Genomic DNA, 14,122 nt, shown 5'->3' on the forward strand with positions numbered 1-14,122 from the left:
GTCACAACTCGTAAGTACACTGAGCAATTCTACTCAAATTAATTAATATGTCTCTCTTACTCAATACAAGTACAATTATTTTCGACACAAAGAGATTCAGTGGTTTGAGAAATTCGTTTTAAAATCTACAACAGATACAATCTCGCCGTTTACGTCCCGGCGAGAGCGGGTGAGGCGCAGACGCAGGCATCGTTGATCAATATCTCGCGGCTAACAAGCGTCCGGTTTCCATAAAAAGTATATAATTAAATCTATCAATCACGCAGCGAACCTGTAGTTGTCAGAGTGCAGCCACACTGGACGTATCACTTTAACTTTGATATACGTGGTGGAAGGGCTTTGTGCAAGCCCGTCTGGGTTGGTACCACCCACTCATCACATATTCTATCCCAAACAGCAATGCTTATTAAAATGTGTAATGGTTTAAATAGTGAGTGAACAAGTAACTACAAGTAAAAGGGCCATAATATCTTAGGAAAATAGCATTGGTGGCGTGGGTTAAAATTTCTTATAGTAACAATGTCTTTAGGCGGTGGTGACCACTTACTATCAGGTTACCCATGCCACACTCTGCTCGCCTATTACAATAAAAAATATATAAATTGATTTATTAAACGACAATTATATTATATTTAAGTTCAGTGTTTTAAGCTTTTACGACTGCAGATTCCGAGGTTGCAAAGTTGTAAGATTGTTGAGTTAAAAGTTTTCAGTAGAAGCCTGGACTTGATCGTAAAACACTCGCTGCCGTCGGTCCATCGGTTCAGGTTATGTCGGATTATCGTCATCGAACTATGAGTATGAGATTAAACACAGTTTCTCTTATGATTCGCCGTGAGACAGTTTCTTTTAGGACTTAAAACTGCAACTTATTAACGAAAATTAAACACTTAATTTCTCCTGAAGTATAGAAACTGCTTGATGATGAAAATTTAATAAAGATTTCCTATATTCAAAGTGCAATGATTCGTAAACACAAATCAATTATCGCGAAGGTAGCTCAAGCGTAACACTGACTTAGAGACAGATCTAATTAGGTTCCATCAACTGTCATACATCCAACATCCACATTCCAATCGGGTGGTAGCTTCACATAGAAGCGACATGTCTGACACATGTCAAATATGAAAAAAGTTTCAAGGCGCTATAACAGTCAATTTAAATAAAATATGTATGAAATCTCAATTATTAGCCATGTGATCTTTTGTGGTCTAATGTCGAAGTTCCCTTGGTTTGGCCGTGCAATGATGGCGTAAAGAATGATTCATATTTCGTACAGTTACAATATATATGGGTATTAAAATATTGGATTAAATCTTAAGGTACCAAAAAAGACAGACAATTGCTAGTTCCAATACCTTATAATTATTTTTAAATATTATATAACTTAATACGATAGATGTGGAATTACCTTTATCATAAAGTAGTGAAAAAGGAAAGATATACAAGTTTACAAAATAGCATATTTAGCCGCGGACAGCCGTCGTTAGCGCGGCCGGCTGTTAATTAGAGAATAACTTAAATGTATTGAATATCATTTTTCTACAGAACACCGCCCATATCCTTATTAAGACGATCATATGTTTGGATAACAGACGTAATTACATTTCGCTCTATAATAAACTTGAAACGGGGTCGAGTCTGACCGTGTATTTCTTTGAGGAACATTAATCATTGTGTAAATAATAACTCGAATAGATAATATAAATATATAAAAATACATTTTGATTATATTGACGGTAGGGCCAAGGTCGTTACAATTATGATTATAATTAAAACAGATTTTATTTTAATTTATTGGAATATATGTTTATAAATTTACATTTTTTTGACAGTAAAAGGTCTTTTGGATAAACTATGTCATAAGGCCTATGATATCACATAAAAAACGTCATCAAAAAATAATACTTTCTCGTGTTTGGTACCTATATTTTTTAAGCAATTCATTTATGTCAATAGATAAGAATGAGATTTATTTCCATTTATACAACAACTCTTTGAATTAAAATATTTAGTTATATAAATCTTCCTTGATGTATTTTTTCTTACTTCTAATATTTCTAGAATGATACAGAGATGTGAAAAGATATTTGTGTCGATTTGATTAGAAGTTTTTGAATTCCGTTATGGACATCTCGAATAAGTCTAACCGCATTAAAAACTAGACACGGTTTAATGGTAATTACAAATACTAAGACGAACATAAAATTATACAGTGTCAAAGAAACACTTCGATAATTTAAATTCAATACCGTATAAGCACAAGTAATAACAATTTGTTAAATTCATATAAAAATATAAATAAATCGATTAGCCTGGTTCGAACAGACATTTTTTATCGCAATTAACCTCATATCTAAAATATATTTTAAGAGTCAAAATTCTCATTAGGCTTAAAGTTTAAGGCTCTGTAGTCGTAACGAGGCATTGATCGTGTAAGGAGGATATTTTGTAGCTGTTTTGAGTTGCGGTGCCAGTCCCAGGCGAATGTACCAGGTTTGTCATCAGATTGCCAACTTGCTAACTGCCTTGTCAATATAAATAAATAAAAATACCTCTGTATGGGAATTTGGACATTGACCGAAGCAATTAGCTTTTGGGTCTTAACAGTTGTTCAATAAAAAATATTGTATACAATTTAATCCACCCGAGTTTTGATGAAAAATTACAAAGTTTATTTAGATTAATTTTTTACAATAATAAGTAGACAAGTATCTCGAAGTATTTTAATGATGTCATAAAACTATATCGGCTATTAAGCACTTTTAATATAATGTGGTATTTGTCAATCGCTCGTGCGTGACCGAGGCGTGTCGGCTTAAAATAAACTTAAGACTTCTATAAGCGATGTGCGTATTAAATCTTTTATAGAGAAATAATGTAATGGACGATATGCTTTTCGATAAAAATGTAATTGCCTTATATAATTTAGTCTACACAGAATTTATATTATTAACTTTTTCCTAGCATAAAGCGCTTAGAAGCATAACTCGCTTCATAATTGCCATCCCTATCATTCCAAGCTTAGCGGTATTAATGAAAGGAGTGGAATACTTTGACGGTCGACTGTAACTTTGTTTGTACCATACGTATTATATTATTGTAATATTTGTATAGATCAAGGTTTGATGTAAATTTAATAAAATGCATGACAATATTTTCACAACTGAATGTTGTTTATCAATCTTAATTTGTAAATAACACTTGAAATTTGAAAATTAAACTATTTTTATTGAACTATTTTAATAATAATAATAAATAATATCCTGGAACATTATTCACACACGGCCATCTGATCCCAAACTAAGCAGAGCTTGTACTATGAAAACCAGACAACTGATACTACATACACTACTTTTCTTTTGTAAATACATATTTATATAGATAATAAACCCAGACCCAGGACAAACAGACATGTTCATGCACACAAATGTCTGTCGTGGGTGGTAATCGAATCCACAACCTTCGGCGGTAAAGGCAATCTACCAACCACACCAACCGGCCTGTATAAACGGTATAATATATTTGATATTTTTTTTTTAAATAATATATTTGATATTTAATTAAAAAGCTAATGCAAGCAAAGTATATTATAATATATCCACAAATATCAACTCCACGCTTGTTTATCATCTAAACAAACTTATATACAGTAAAATGATTTAATTAGTGAGGTTTTTTTTTTATATTTTCTATAGCTCATAATAGAATACATATTGAAGATATATACTTAATAATAGCTAACACGCTGAGCTGTAGCCGACTCGTAAAAAGCATCGGCTCCGCGATTCAAGCATTAGTTTAATACAGCATCTGCGATGTATTCAATGGGTCGTTATATAGTTTTTCTAATCTGAGATTCAACGACCGTATTACGAGCGTCCTAATGGTCGATTAAAAAAAAAACCTTGAAGGTGTTCGTTTCACAGAAATAATACGTACAAGGCGTCTATTACCATACCAAGTGAATAGGAGACTCGAATATGGTGATGTACGTAATTTATGACTCTATCGCTAATTATCGTACTTTTTATTATAATTGGGTTCGGTTTAATTTACCTTAATATATTAACTATTAACTTAAACTCTACGAGTATATTAATGTTACAACCGTAACAGCATGTGAATGTCCCACTGCTGGGCTAAAGGCCTCCTCTCCCTTTTTGAGGAAAAGGCTTTCAAGGAGAAGGCTGTGTATTCCACACAGGTTTCCTCACGATGTTTTCCTTCACTGTAAAGCACGAGATTTATAATCACAAATTAAGCACATGAAAATTCAGTGGTGCTTGCCCGGGCTTGAACCTACGATCATCGGTTAAGATTCACGCGTTCTTACCACTGGGCCATCTTGGCTTAATGTTATAGAATCATGTAATTTATTGACCCACTTCCGGATTACCGAATAATGAAATTTCAAAACAATATCAATGCAAAAAAGTTTCTCCTCAAAATGCATATATTAAAAAAAATGTAACAAATGATTATCATAATATTTGGTAATATGGAATAAGTTTTTCGGTTTCTGTCGAACACTCTTTGAAATCGATTTGAATCGTCTAGAGATATTTTCTATTCAATTGAAACAATGAAACCTTGCAATTTCGTCAATTCAATTATTAACATCATTCCAATTTAATTTATTTTCATATTTTGTATAACAACAAATGTTAATGAACGGCACCCGATTTGTGTGAATCAGGTATAAGCGTGATTCGACATTCTTTGTCCAACTCATGAATACATTTTGTTCAAATTCGTTGATGACAAAAGTAAAGTAACTTGTGAATACTACATGTATGCATTTCTTGTACGTTCTATGATAAAAATTAGCTTATTGATAGTTAAGTTTTTTTTTTCAATAAATAAATTTCAGTTTAAAGATCTTTATTATACTCAAAGAACATACAGTTTACTTAAAGAGCAATTTAAGAAACTTCACGTAGTAAAAAGGGTAGACAATCTAATCGTATCGTATTAATCTGATTGACAGATGTAATGTTATGACAAAATACAGTACAAATCAATGACCAGAAAAAGAAATGGAGATTCTCGGAAGTAACAACAAAAAGAACAAAAAATAATAATTTAAAAAAAATAGATTTTTTAATTCCTTAATAATGTTTTTGGTGGTAAATTGCGACTGTACATTGACTGCATATTTCATTGCGGACCTTTCCTTTAAGCTATTTCGTTGAATTGTGACATTGATTCGAGCAATAAGTTATTGGTACGCTTTAATTTTACGAGAATCATTGACCTTGAACTAAAATATTTACACATTTTTCTATGAATGTAACTTAATGTATTCAAGATAATATTTTATCTTTGCTTTATTATATTGAATGTCTCGTTAATTAGTCTAATGACTTGATTTATAAGGATAAAACACTTAGTTCTGGATTAAATTCCCGAGTCGGAGTAATATATAAGTTATTCTGTTTTAAAATCCTCAGTATGAAAGTCCGGAGCATGGAAGTTGACACTGTCAGTCGGAGAGTACGTAAAGCCAATGAACTGTCTTCGATTGTGTCCGTAGAATTATAAGAGTGTCGGATTGGAGTGTTTAAATCTATAAAATAATTGTTACGTTTGGAGACTTATCTCAGGAACTACAAATCTGATCTAAGAAATTGTTCTATCATTATAAAGCGTGTTTACTGAACCGTAAACATGTGTTGAACGTATTATGTATAAAACAGCCTTATATTAAACCAGCGAAACACAGCTAAATATAAAGTTGTTTATCGTGATTTTATACAAGGATCTCTAAAAGTCGCGCGAAAGAACATTTAGATATGTTAATCGGTTCACAATCACATTACCGATGCTTAGTTTCTTTAACACCTATTTTGTAAAGTGGTTGTAACTTCGCGAAGTCGGAGTTGTTTGATGACCATTTTTATCGCTGGAAAATGCATTTATGCATCACATTTAACAAGCAGGGGCTGCCCTTCGGACAAGTGCCAGATTAACAACAAAAAATCCTAATGATCCGCAATGAGAACTGGATTAATAGTGTGTATTAACGGATACATTAATAAATTAGTAACGTTGTTCTAGTTATAATATAAGTAATGCTTTAAATTTGTCATGTGTATTTTGTTCTTTTTATTTTAATTCTGTATTTACAGGCTAAGAGTCTAAAATTACAATATTAAACATAATATTGAAAATATAATATTGATAGTGTGTCTATTCTTGCGTTTTTTATTAAAAGAAAATAAATTGTTTGGCTTCTAAGCCGTAAACATATATTAATTAAGTGTACTTAAAATTAAAATATGTATGATATATAATAAACTGAGATAAATAATAATAATTAAAATATAATATTTATCCTGTGTTACCAATATGGACTTAATTTAGTATTCGTACATAAATATGTTATGTAAATGTATTTGTAAGAAATTAGAATGTAAGATTAAGCTTATGTAACTTGAAGTATGAAGCTTAGTAGATTTCGTTTACGAGGGGAAAATATGGGGAATCAATTCTTTATAGGAAACCAGTTATATTTAACTAACATGCTTTTACTAATTTATTTGTCACGCTTAACCAAAAACAGTCTCCCAAAATGTTTTGCATGAATACAAAATAGGTATATAATAGTAACTATAATCTCTCATTTATATACACAAAACACACTATATATTATATAATAAAAATTTGATTATTATAAGTTCAAAAATTCGACATCGCTCACTGTTTTTTTAAATTAAATACTGATATTTTTATTGTGTGATTGGGCGCTAAATACGAATAAATTGAAACCTATACTAATTCTGAAAACGCGATAGTTCTTTCGATAAACGATTACTTAAATACGTTATGTATCACATTTACAAGCGAATTGATACATAATTAAAAAATATAGTTGCGCGTCATTAATGTTTCAACTTAAATAGTTCTCATAACGCCTAAAGTCATACTTAAATAAGATCGACTGACGTAATTAATTAAATATTTTTAACATTTAATTCCTAGAATAAGATTATAGAATGACATACATACAACATATGAAACGCATTACCTTTCTTGTGCCATTAACGTCGGATAAAAAGAAGTCTAAGTTTAAAGTAATGACTTTCTAATTCAACGCGAGCTGTAAGCAAAAACGAGTTATGCTTAGATTATAAGAGTCGTAACGTGAAAAAAACAAACCAGCCCGCGGTACCTTCTATAACTTATAAGGGACCATTAATGAACACAAACGTACTAACAGACTTTTTCATTCACGATTATACCGCAAAGATATTAATATGGTGGATCTAAGATACGTATATGGTGTAATTATGTGATAAGCGATGATCGAGTCCGCTTTAGGTCTTCGACTTGATGACAAGATTCCTATTATCATGAGCTATAAATCCCATGTCTTCTTCGTACAGCTCGGGTCGTTTATGGGGAAGTTATGTCTCGGTTGTATTAGTAGATGACGGATTTAGTAGGACCGTCAATAGCGGGCTTGAATCGAATTTGTAATGAATATTTGTATACATGTACACATGTAGTGTGACCACATCTCTATGTATATTAGGAATCATTTCTCCTTTGTCCAGCGGTAGGACGATCTCGGGCTGTGATTTGAAGCACAATTTCCAGGATTTATCGTTACAGCTCGGGTTAATATTGTTAAGTTATAGGTTTTTTATTATTCCGTGTATAATGCAAAATAATCTAAAGAGGGTAAAACCACGCAGCATAGGTAGTCTATCTATGTATACATATATACTAATACATGCGGAGACAAGGAGATAATTATAAAAGTGTTAGCGCTTCGCTGTTTTGCCCACTTTAAATTTAGGCTTGATGTGACAAGCAGGAATTTATTGTACGCAATATTAGAAATTTGCATAATAACGAATTATTGCTTTAATGTCTCGAACTGTATTTATAGTGCAATTATATATTTCTCGCTATTTGACATCTGGCCCTGTGGCGCAACGGATAACGCGTCTGACTACGGATCAGAAGATTCCAGGTTCGAATCCTGGCAGGGTCGAATTATTTTATATTTATTTATATAATTTTAAATTATAGACTTAGCACAGGGTAACATGATACTTTTTATTTGAATAATAATGAAAAAATATTGCTATTTCAAAGTTTAATAGAATACAACAGTAACATTTACAGCCTGTAAATGTCCTACTGCTGGGCTAAGGCCTCCTCTCCCTTTTTTTAATAGAATACAATAAAGGCGAATTAAAGCTTTGGTGGATGACGTTTTGCTTTTTTTAAAGGCAAATCGGTCGACAATCGGACAGTTACCTGATGGTAAGTGAGGAGCTGAGCTCCCAATATAAATTTAGCACTGTACTTTTCTAGTTCGAAATATATACATAATATTATATAAAAATTAACTGTCAATGCGCTGCCAACCATGGCAATTGTAATTACACAAGCTGACTCACCCTTCAATCCGTAACAACGCAAATAGACTACTGATGTTTGGCAGTAAAATAACTATATTCGAAACCTAACCTAAATGTTTACACAAAAATGTACCGTCAATAAAATTGGGGGCTTGACGTCATAAATTTGAAGTTTTGAGCGTCAATAGCACAATGGCCTTAAGTTGCAGGTTCCTTATCCCGTGGCTATTGTCCTCCCCTTTCCTAATGTTGTACGCTTAATTGGACTGGCAGTATTAGTTATTCCTCAAAAAGGGCATTGCTATTATTATTATTTTTAATGTGGTTTTCGTTGGTAAAATATCATAGATTCAAGTAATGTAAAGCTAATAATAGATTCTAATTATTTTATATGTTACTGGTAGTAGGACTTTGTGCAAACTCGTTTGGGTAGGTACCACCCACTCATCAGATATTTGAAGGGTGAGTGAGCCAGTGTAATTACATCTTAGTTCCCAAGGTTGGTGGTGCATTGGTGATGTAAGCGATGGTTGACATCTCTTACAATGCTAATGTCTGTGGGAGTTGGTGACCACTTACCATCAGGTGGCCCATATGCTCGTCCGCCTACCTATGTTATAAAAAAATAAAAATAAATATTATCAATGTTAATAGATCGTATTAACACAAATAGTGATCGTGATCTCTGCCTGATGGTATGGAATGGTTTGATTGATTGACTTGACAATTTCAACTTGATAACTTAATATTTTTTGTTTGCTACAACTAATACGATTACAACTTTGAGATCTCAGCTTAAAAGTGCTTTAAAATGAATCATCATCGACATGTTTTTATATCATGTAAAATTGTATAATGTAACTAAATGGTCGGTTTGATTTACTACGAGGTTTATCTCCTTATTAAAATAAAATTTGTCTTAAAAAATGCTATTAATTTATTTAACTTTACATTGCATTTCTGTTCTACTTGGAGATAAGACTTTGTACAATCCCGTCTGGGTCCCACCCACTCATCAGATATTCTATCGCTGAATGGCGATACTTAGTGTTGTTCTGTTCCGGTTTGAAAGGTGAGTGGGACAATACAAGGGACATAACATCTTAGTTCACAAAGTCGGAGGCGCATTGACGATGTGAAAAATGGTTTATATATGTTACGGCGCCAATGCCTATAGGCAGCGGTGACCATCAGGAGACCCATTTGCCCGTCCGATTTTATAAAAAAATATATATTTTAAATGTATATTTATAGTTAAAATATTAACGTCAATGAAACGTCACACTACGTATAAGCGTACATTCAAGCTTGAAAGTAGATCGGATTGATATCACTTAAATCGATATTACGTATAGAAGATTATGTAAATGCGGTCGGCGCTTTGATGTTATTCTAATTCTTAATTAGATTCGGCTTAGCGATCTGGGGCGCGCATTAGTGATTACATTAATCCATTGTGTCCGAATGTAATCAACATGTGATTAATATTATTTAAATTAAAAGCCGTGGATACTTTCAAAAGCCATCATTTTTCTTAGAAATATAAAGCAATATTTTTTGTTTTCACATAAACTAACTTTGATGTTATTATATATATCTTATTGTATTCATAATTTTCAAACAGATTTTTGATCACTACATACTGCTACTACAAACGTTCTTTTTTACTTACATACTACTTACTACTTATCATTACATCAATACATTTCATGTATAGGTTTGTTGTCAGCCAATCATCATCTACTACTGGACATAGGGCTTTTTCAGTTGCGCTAAAGCTCCCGCATGCAGTTAGATGACGTCACTTTATTTATGTCATCGGTCCGACTGGCTGAAGGGCAACCGACACTGCGTTTACCGAACCGCGGCTTCCATTCTAGGACTCGACTTTTAACCAGCCCACTGTCACTTCAGTGCTAATTTCGAAAGCTACGTCTACGTTTCGGTTTTACTCCAGATAATCTGATTTCTGATTTTATTCTTAAAGGGTACTGCGAGCATAGCTCGCTCTGCTCTCTCACGCTGGGCGACCTTTAATTTTTGGAATATTCCCGCAGTTGTGTCCTCATTTAATAATTTATGAGTTATTAAATAATAATTACACCGCGTGCAATTAAACACCTGTGACAAAAATCAAACCTTATTGCGTCAGAATTATTACATAAACTTTACATATAGAATAATTTAGGCTTCTTTCAACTAAATTGAGACCTTAAATTTTATTCGCATTTCTTTGAACACTTTTAAAAAATGTGTCTCGTCAAATTAAAGGTAGATTACGAGTCAGATTTAGTTCGACTCCACTCTTAGCCGTGTGTTTTCCATGTTCTAGACTTGACTTATAAAAACTGACAGGTGCGTTCAAGTCATCTTTACAGTAACAGCCTGTTAATGTCCCACTGCTGGGCTAAGGCCTCCTCTCCCTTTTTGAGGAGAAGGTTTAGAGCTTATTCCACCACGCTGCTCTAATGCGGGTTGGTAGTTGGTAGGTTGGAAGTAGAGAAATTATGACACATGTGACATAATTTCAATGAAATTAGACACATGCAGGTTTCCTCACGATGTTTTCCTTCACCGTCAAGCACGAGATGAATTATAATCACAAATTAAGCACATGAAATTCAGTGGTGCTTACCCGGGTTTGAACCCACGATCATCGGTTTAGATTCACGCGTTCTAACCACTAGGCCATCTCGGCTTACAAGTCATCTTTGCCGTTTCATATTTCTCACAATTTAAATATCTTTATTCAATATTGGTTTTTGTTATTGCTGAATTTTGTTATTATTTACAATTTTAAATATTAATAGTAGCAAGGACGTGATAGTATTATACCCAAGGTGCGCTATCGCCTATGAACTCACTAACTGTGATACGCATGTGGTAGATTTCATCCGACAAAAGCTTATGTATATTTACCAGATGAAATTATAAACACAAAAAAATCCGGTCCGGGTTCGAACCCGCAATCTTCGGTTAAGATTCCTGTCTTCAGCCCATAAGACAATATCAACTAACTGATAAATTAGTTTCAAAAGAAATCTATTACTGAATGATTATCATCTTACTATCTAACAATCTTTGATACCTTCCACAGAACGGAAGCTGAGCCGAGGTACATGACATCTCCGAGATAACAATCTTGGGCTGGATTTCTTCGATGAGATTAACAGTTATTCGATTTTTCATCTTATTCCTTAAGTAATAAGATGACATTGCAATACATTTGATTTGATTTAATGATTACGTTAAAGTTAAACCTGTATTAATTATTATTAAAATATTGAAACCGAAGTACGTACCCTAATAAGTATGAATAAAAAAAAGCTGTTGGATTAAAAATACTTAAATGCTTGTCTAAGTGCGAACATATTGTTGTTTTTTTTATTATCCGATTATATTAAAACCGAAGATGCTTATTTCCTGTTTTTAACTTAACTAAAACCTATATACTTATAAGTTTAATATTATATATGCAGAGTGTCTATGTCTGTCTGTTTCTTATATCATCGTGACAAAGCCATTAAACAACCTAATATACTTTATTGGGCAACTCAGGGTTTGAATACACCCTTCAGTGACTTGCAGTCTTATAAGCTAACTTTTGATCAACAAAATAGCTTAAACTTCGTGTTGCTTAAAACTACAAATAACACGACAATACCGAATCTAGTGGGTAGTATAACACACGAGTGGTCGGTAGCTTGAAGAGTAAACAAAGCCACGATGAATCATAAAAAAGTAATGAGCACATGAAAATGCAGTTGGCGAAAACTCGGACTTCAACCCGGAATTTTCTATTATGATTCATCCACTCTAACCACTGGGCCTTCTTGACTCTAGGTATAAATAGGCATACATATATATTATGTTATACTTCAACAAATTGTTACAAGTAACAAATGTTTAATTTCTTTGACGACCTTGACTCGCATACCCGGTCGGTAATTTATTCATTAATTAAATTATTTTTTATCATAACGATTTCATTTGGAGATTTAATGTGTCAGGGTCGATGTTCTTAATGTAGATAACTTGCTCGCTAGTCTAGATTACTGTCGATATAAGTGCGTGAAATCGAATAAATTATAAATACTATTAAATCGTCAAATATATATATAAATATATAGTGTACAAATAAATTTGTAGTGTACATCGTTCGAAATGTAGATTCTATCAAGAAGAACACGCAATAAAACTCAAAAATTGTTATTTTATAATACATATTTTCAATTAAAATTTACGAGTTATAATAACAAACTTAAGGCCTAGCGATATCAGTTGAAACTTAATTATTATTTAATTGCCCGGTTTGAATCAGATTATTTTAAAAAGTATATTTTTTATCCGTATATCGTGTCAATTAATGATGTAAGTTGCATAATTAAACAGTGGCATGCGTTCATATAATTTCATTACTTGTGAAAAAATTACAAATGAACAAAGCAAAACTTAAAACATTTGGTAAAGTTCGTCTGTCACTCTATCTAAATATAGATTTTTATCGCTACATATTACATACAAAGTTGTGTCTCTAAATCCACCACGGTAGTATTTTTAATTTAAAAACACTTGTAAAAGTATAATTGAATAAAAACCAAGTGAAAAGTCAACGATGGTTGCCCGGATTAGAACGTGCGAAATTTGCCTAATAAGACAAGTTCTATCCAGAAATATCGGTATGAAATAAATATATTAAGTATACAGGATATTGAAAATATATTGAATAGATTACAGCCTTTAAAGCTATCTTCGTTTTTACGATATTACCAAATCTGAGCGCCATCCATCCACTCCAAGCGAAATTAATAAGACCTGACCTTCACCAGCGCTAATTCATTCAGTCTGACCCCAGCCTAATGAATACTTCTTACTGCCTTAAAAGATCATGTAGGTATTAGCGATGTAGGTCATGTTAGTGAGATTTAATATGATTGGTCAGTTGCATATTTGGATCAACCAATCAAAATGGTTTATTGCCTGTCACCGGTCGGTTCAATGTTTGAAGGCGATTTGAATTTAAATTATTTTTAAAATGAACTTAGCAACATCGAATGTCTAACTTTGATCTTTGGACATGTTAACTGTTATTTTTTTATTAGTATACAATTTCTATATTTTTACTTTGTTTATTGTGACCTTCCCACATATTTTACAATTGTTCCTCCTGTTCCTGTTGTTGTTGGTGGTAGGGTTTTGTGCAAGCTTGTCTGGGTTGGTACCACCCACTCAGGAGATTTGCTACCGCAAAACAGCAGCACTTAGCATTGTTGTGTTCCGGTTATATTTTATAATGATATCAAGAAATAATACAAAAAATGCGACACAACCGTTTTCGAGAAAAAAAAAAAGTAATAATATTGCTGGTGTTGTGCCAACTTGGCACAGATTATTTCGCCAATGTCACATACGAAGAAATATTTGATGATCAAAGATACTGGCTGATATCAGTCTCAATTATAATACATCTATCGGTTTCTTTGTCAATCAAATCAAATAAAAATTAACTTTATACAAGCATGCTCTTATCAACAGTACTTGTGTTCGGGAGCTTGCTTGAATTCAATATATTTTCACATATATATAAACACTTGTGAATCGTCATATTAGTTAGATTTAAGTAAAGTAACTCTTGAATGGTTCGGAATGTTTTAAAAATTAAAAAAAAGTAACAGACTGTAAATGTCCCACTGCTTGTCTAAGGCCTCTTCTCCTTTTTGAGGAGAAGATTTGGAGTTTACTCCACC

General features: G+C 32.6%; 1 protein-coding gene and 1 non-coding gene across 2 annotated transcripts in view; one reads left to right on the plus strand and one right to left on the minus strand.

Annotated features, from left to right (window-relative positions):
• The window catches only part of LOC126777496 (NADPH oxidase 5), a 66,030-nt gene that overhangs the window by 39,845 nt on the left and 12,063 nt on the right, over positions 1–14,122 (minus strand). The window lies entirely within an intron of this gene.
• On the plus strand, positions 7,930–8,002 carry Trnar-acg (transfer RNA arginine (anticodon ACG)). The gene has a single exon. It is a non-coding gene; the product is annotated as a tRNA-Arg (tRNA).

Source organism: Nymphalis io, chromosome 23 (assembly GCF_905147045.1).
Source record: "Nymphalis io chromosome 23, ilAglIoxx1.1, whole genome shotgun sequence".
NCBI classification, from domain to species: Eukaryota; Metazoa; Arthropoda; class Insecta; order Lepidoptera; family Nymphalidae; genus Nymphalis; species Nymphalis io.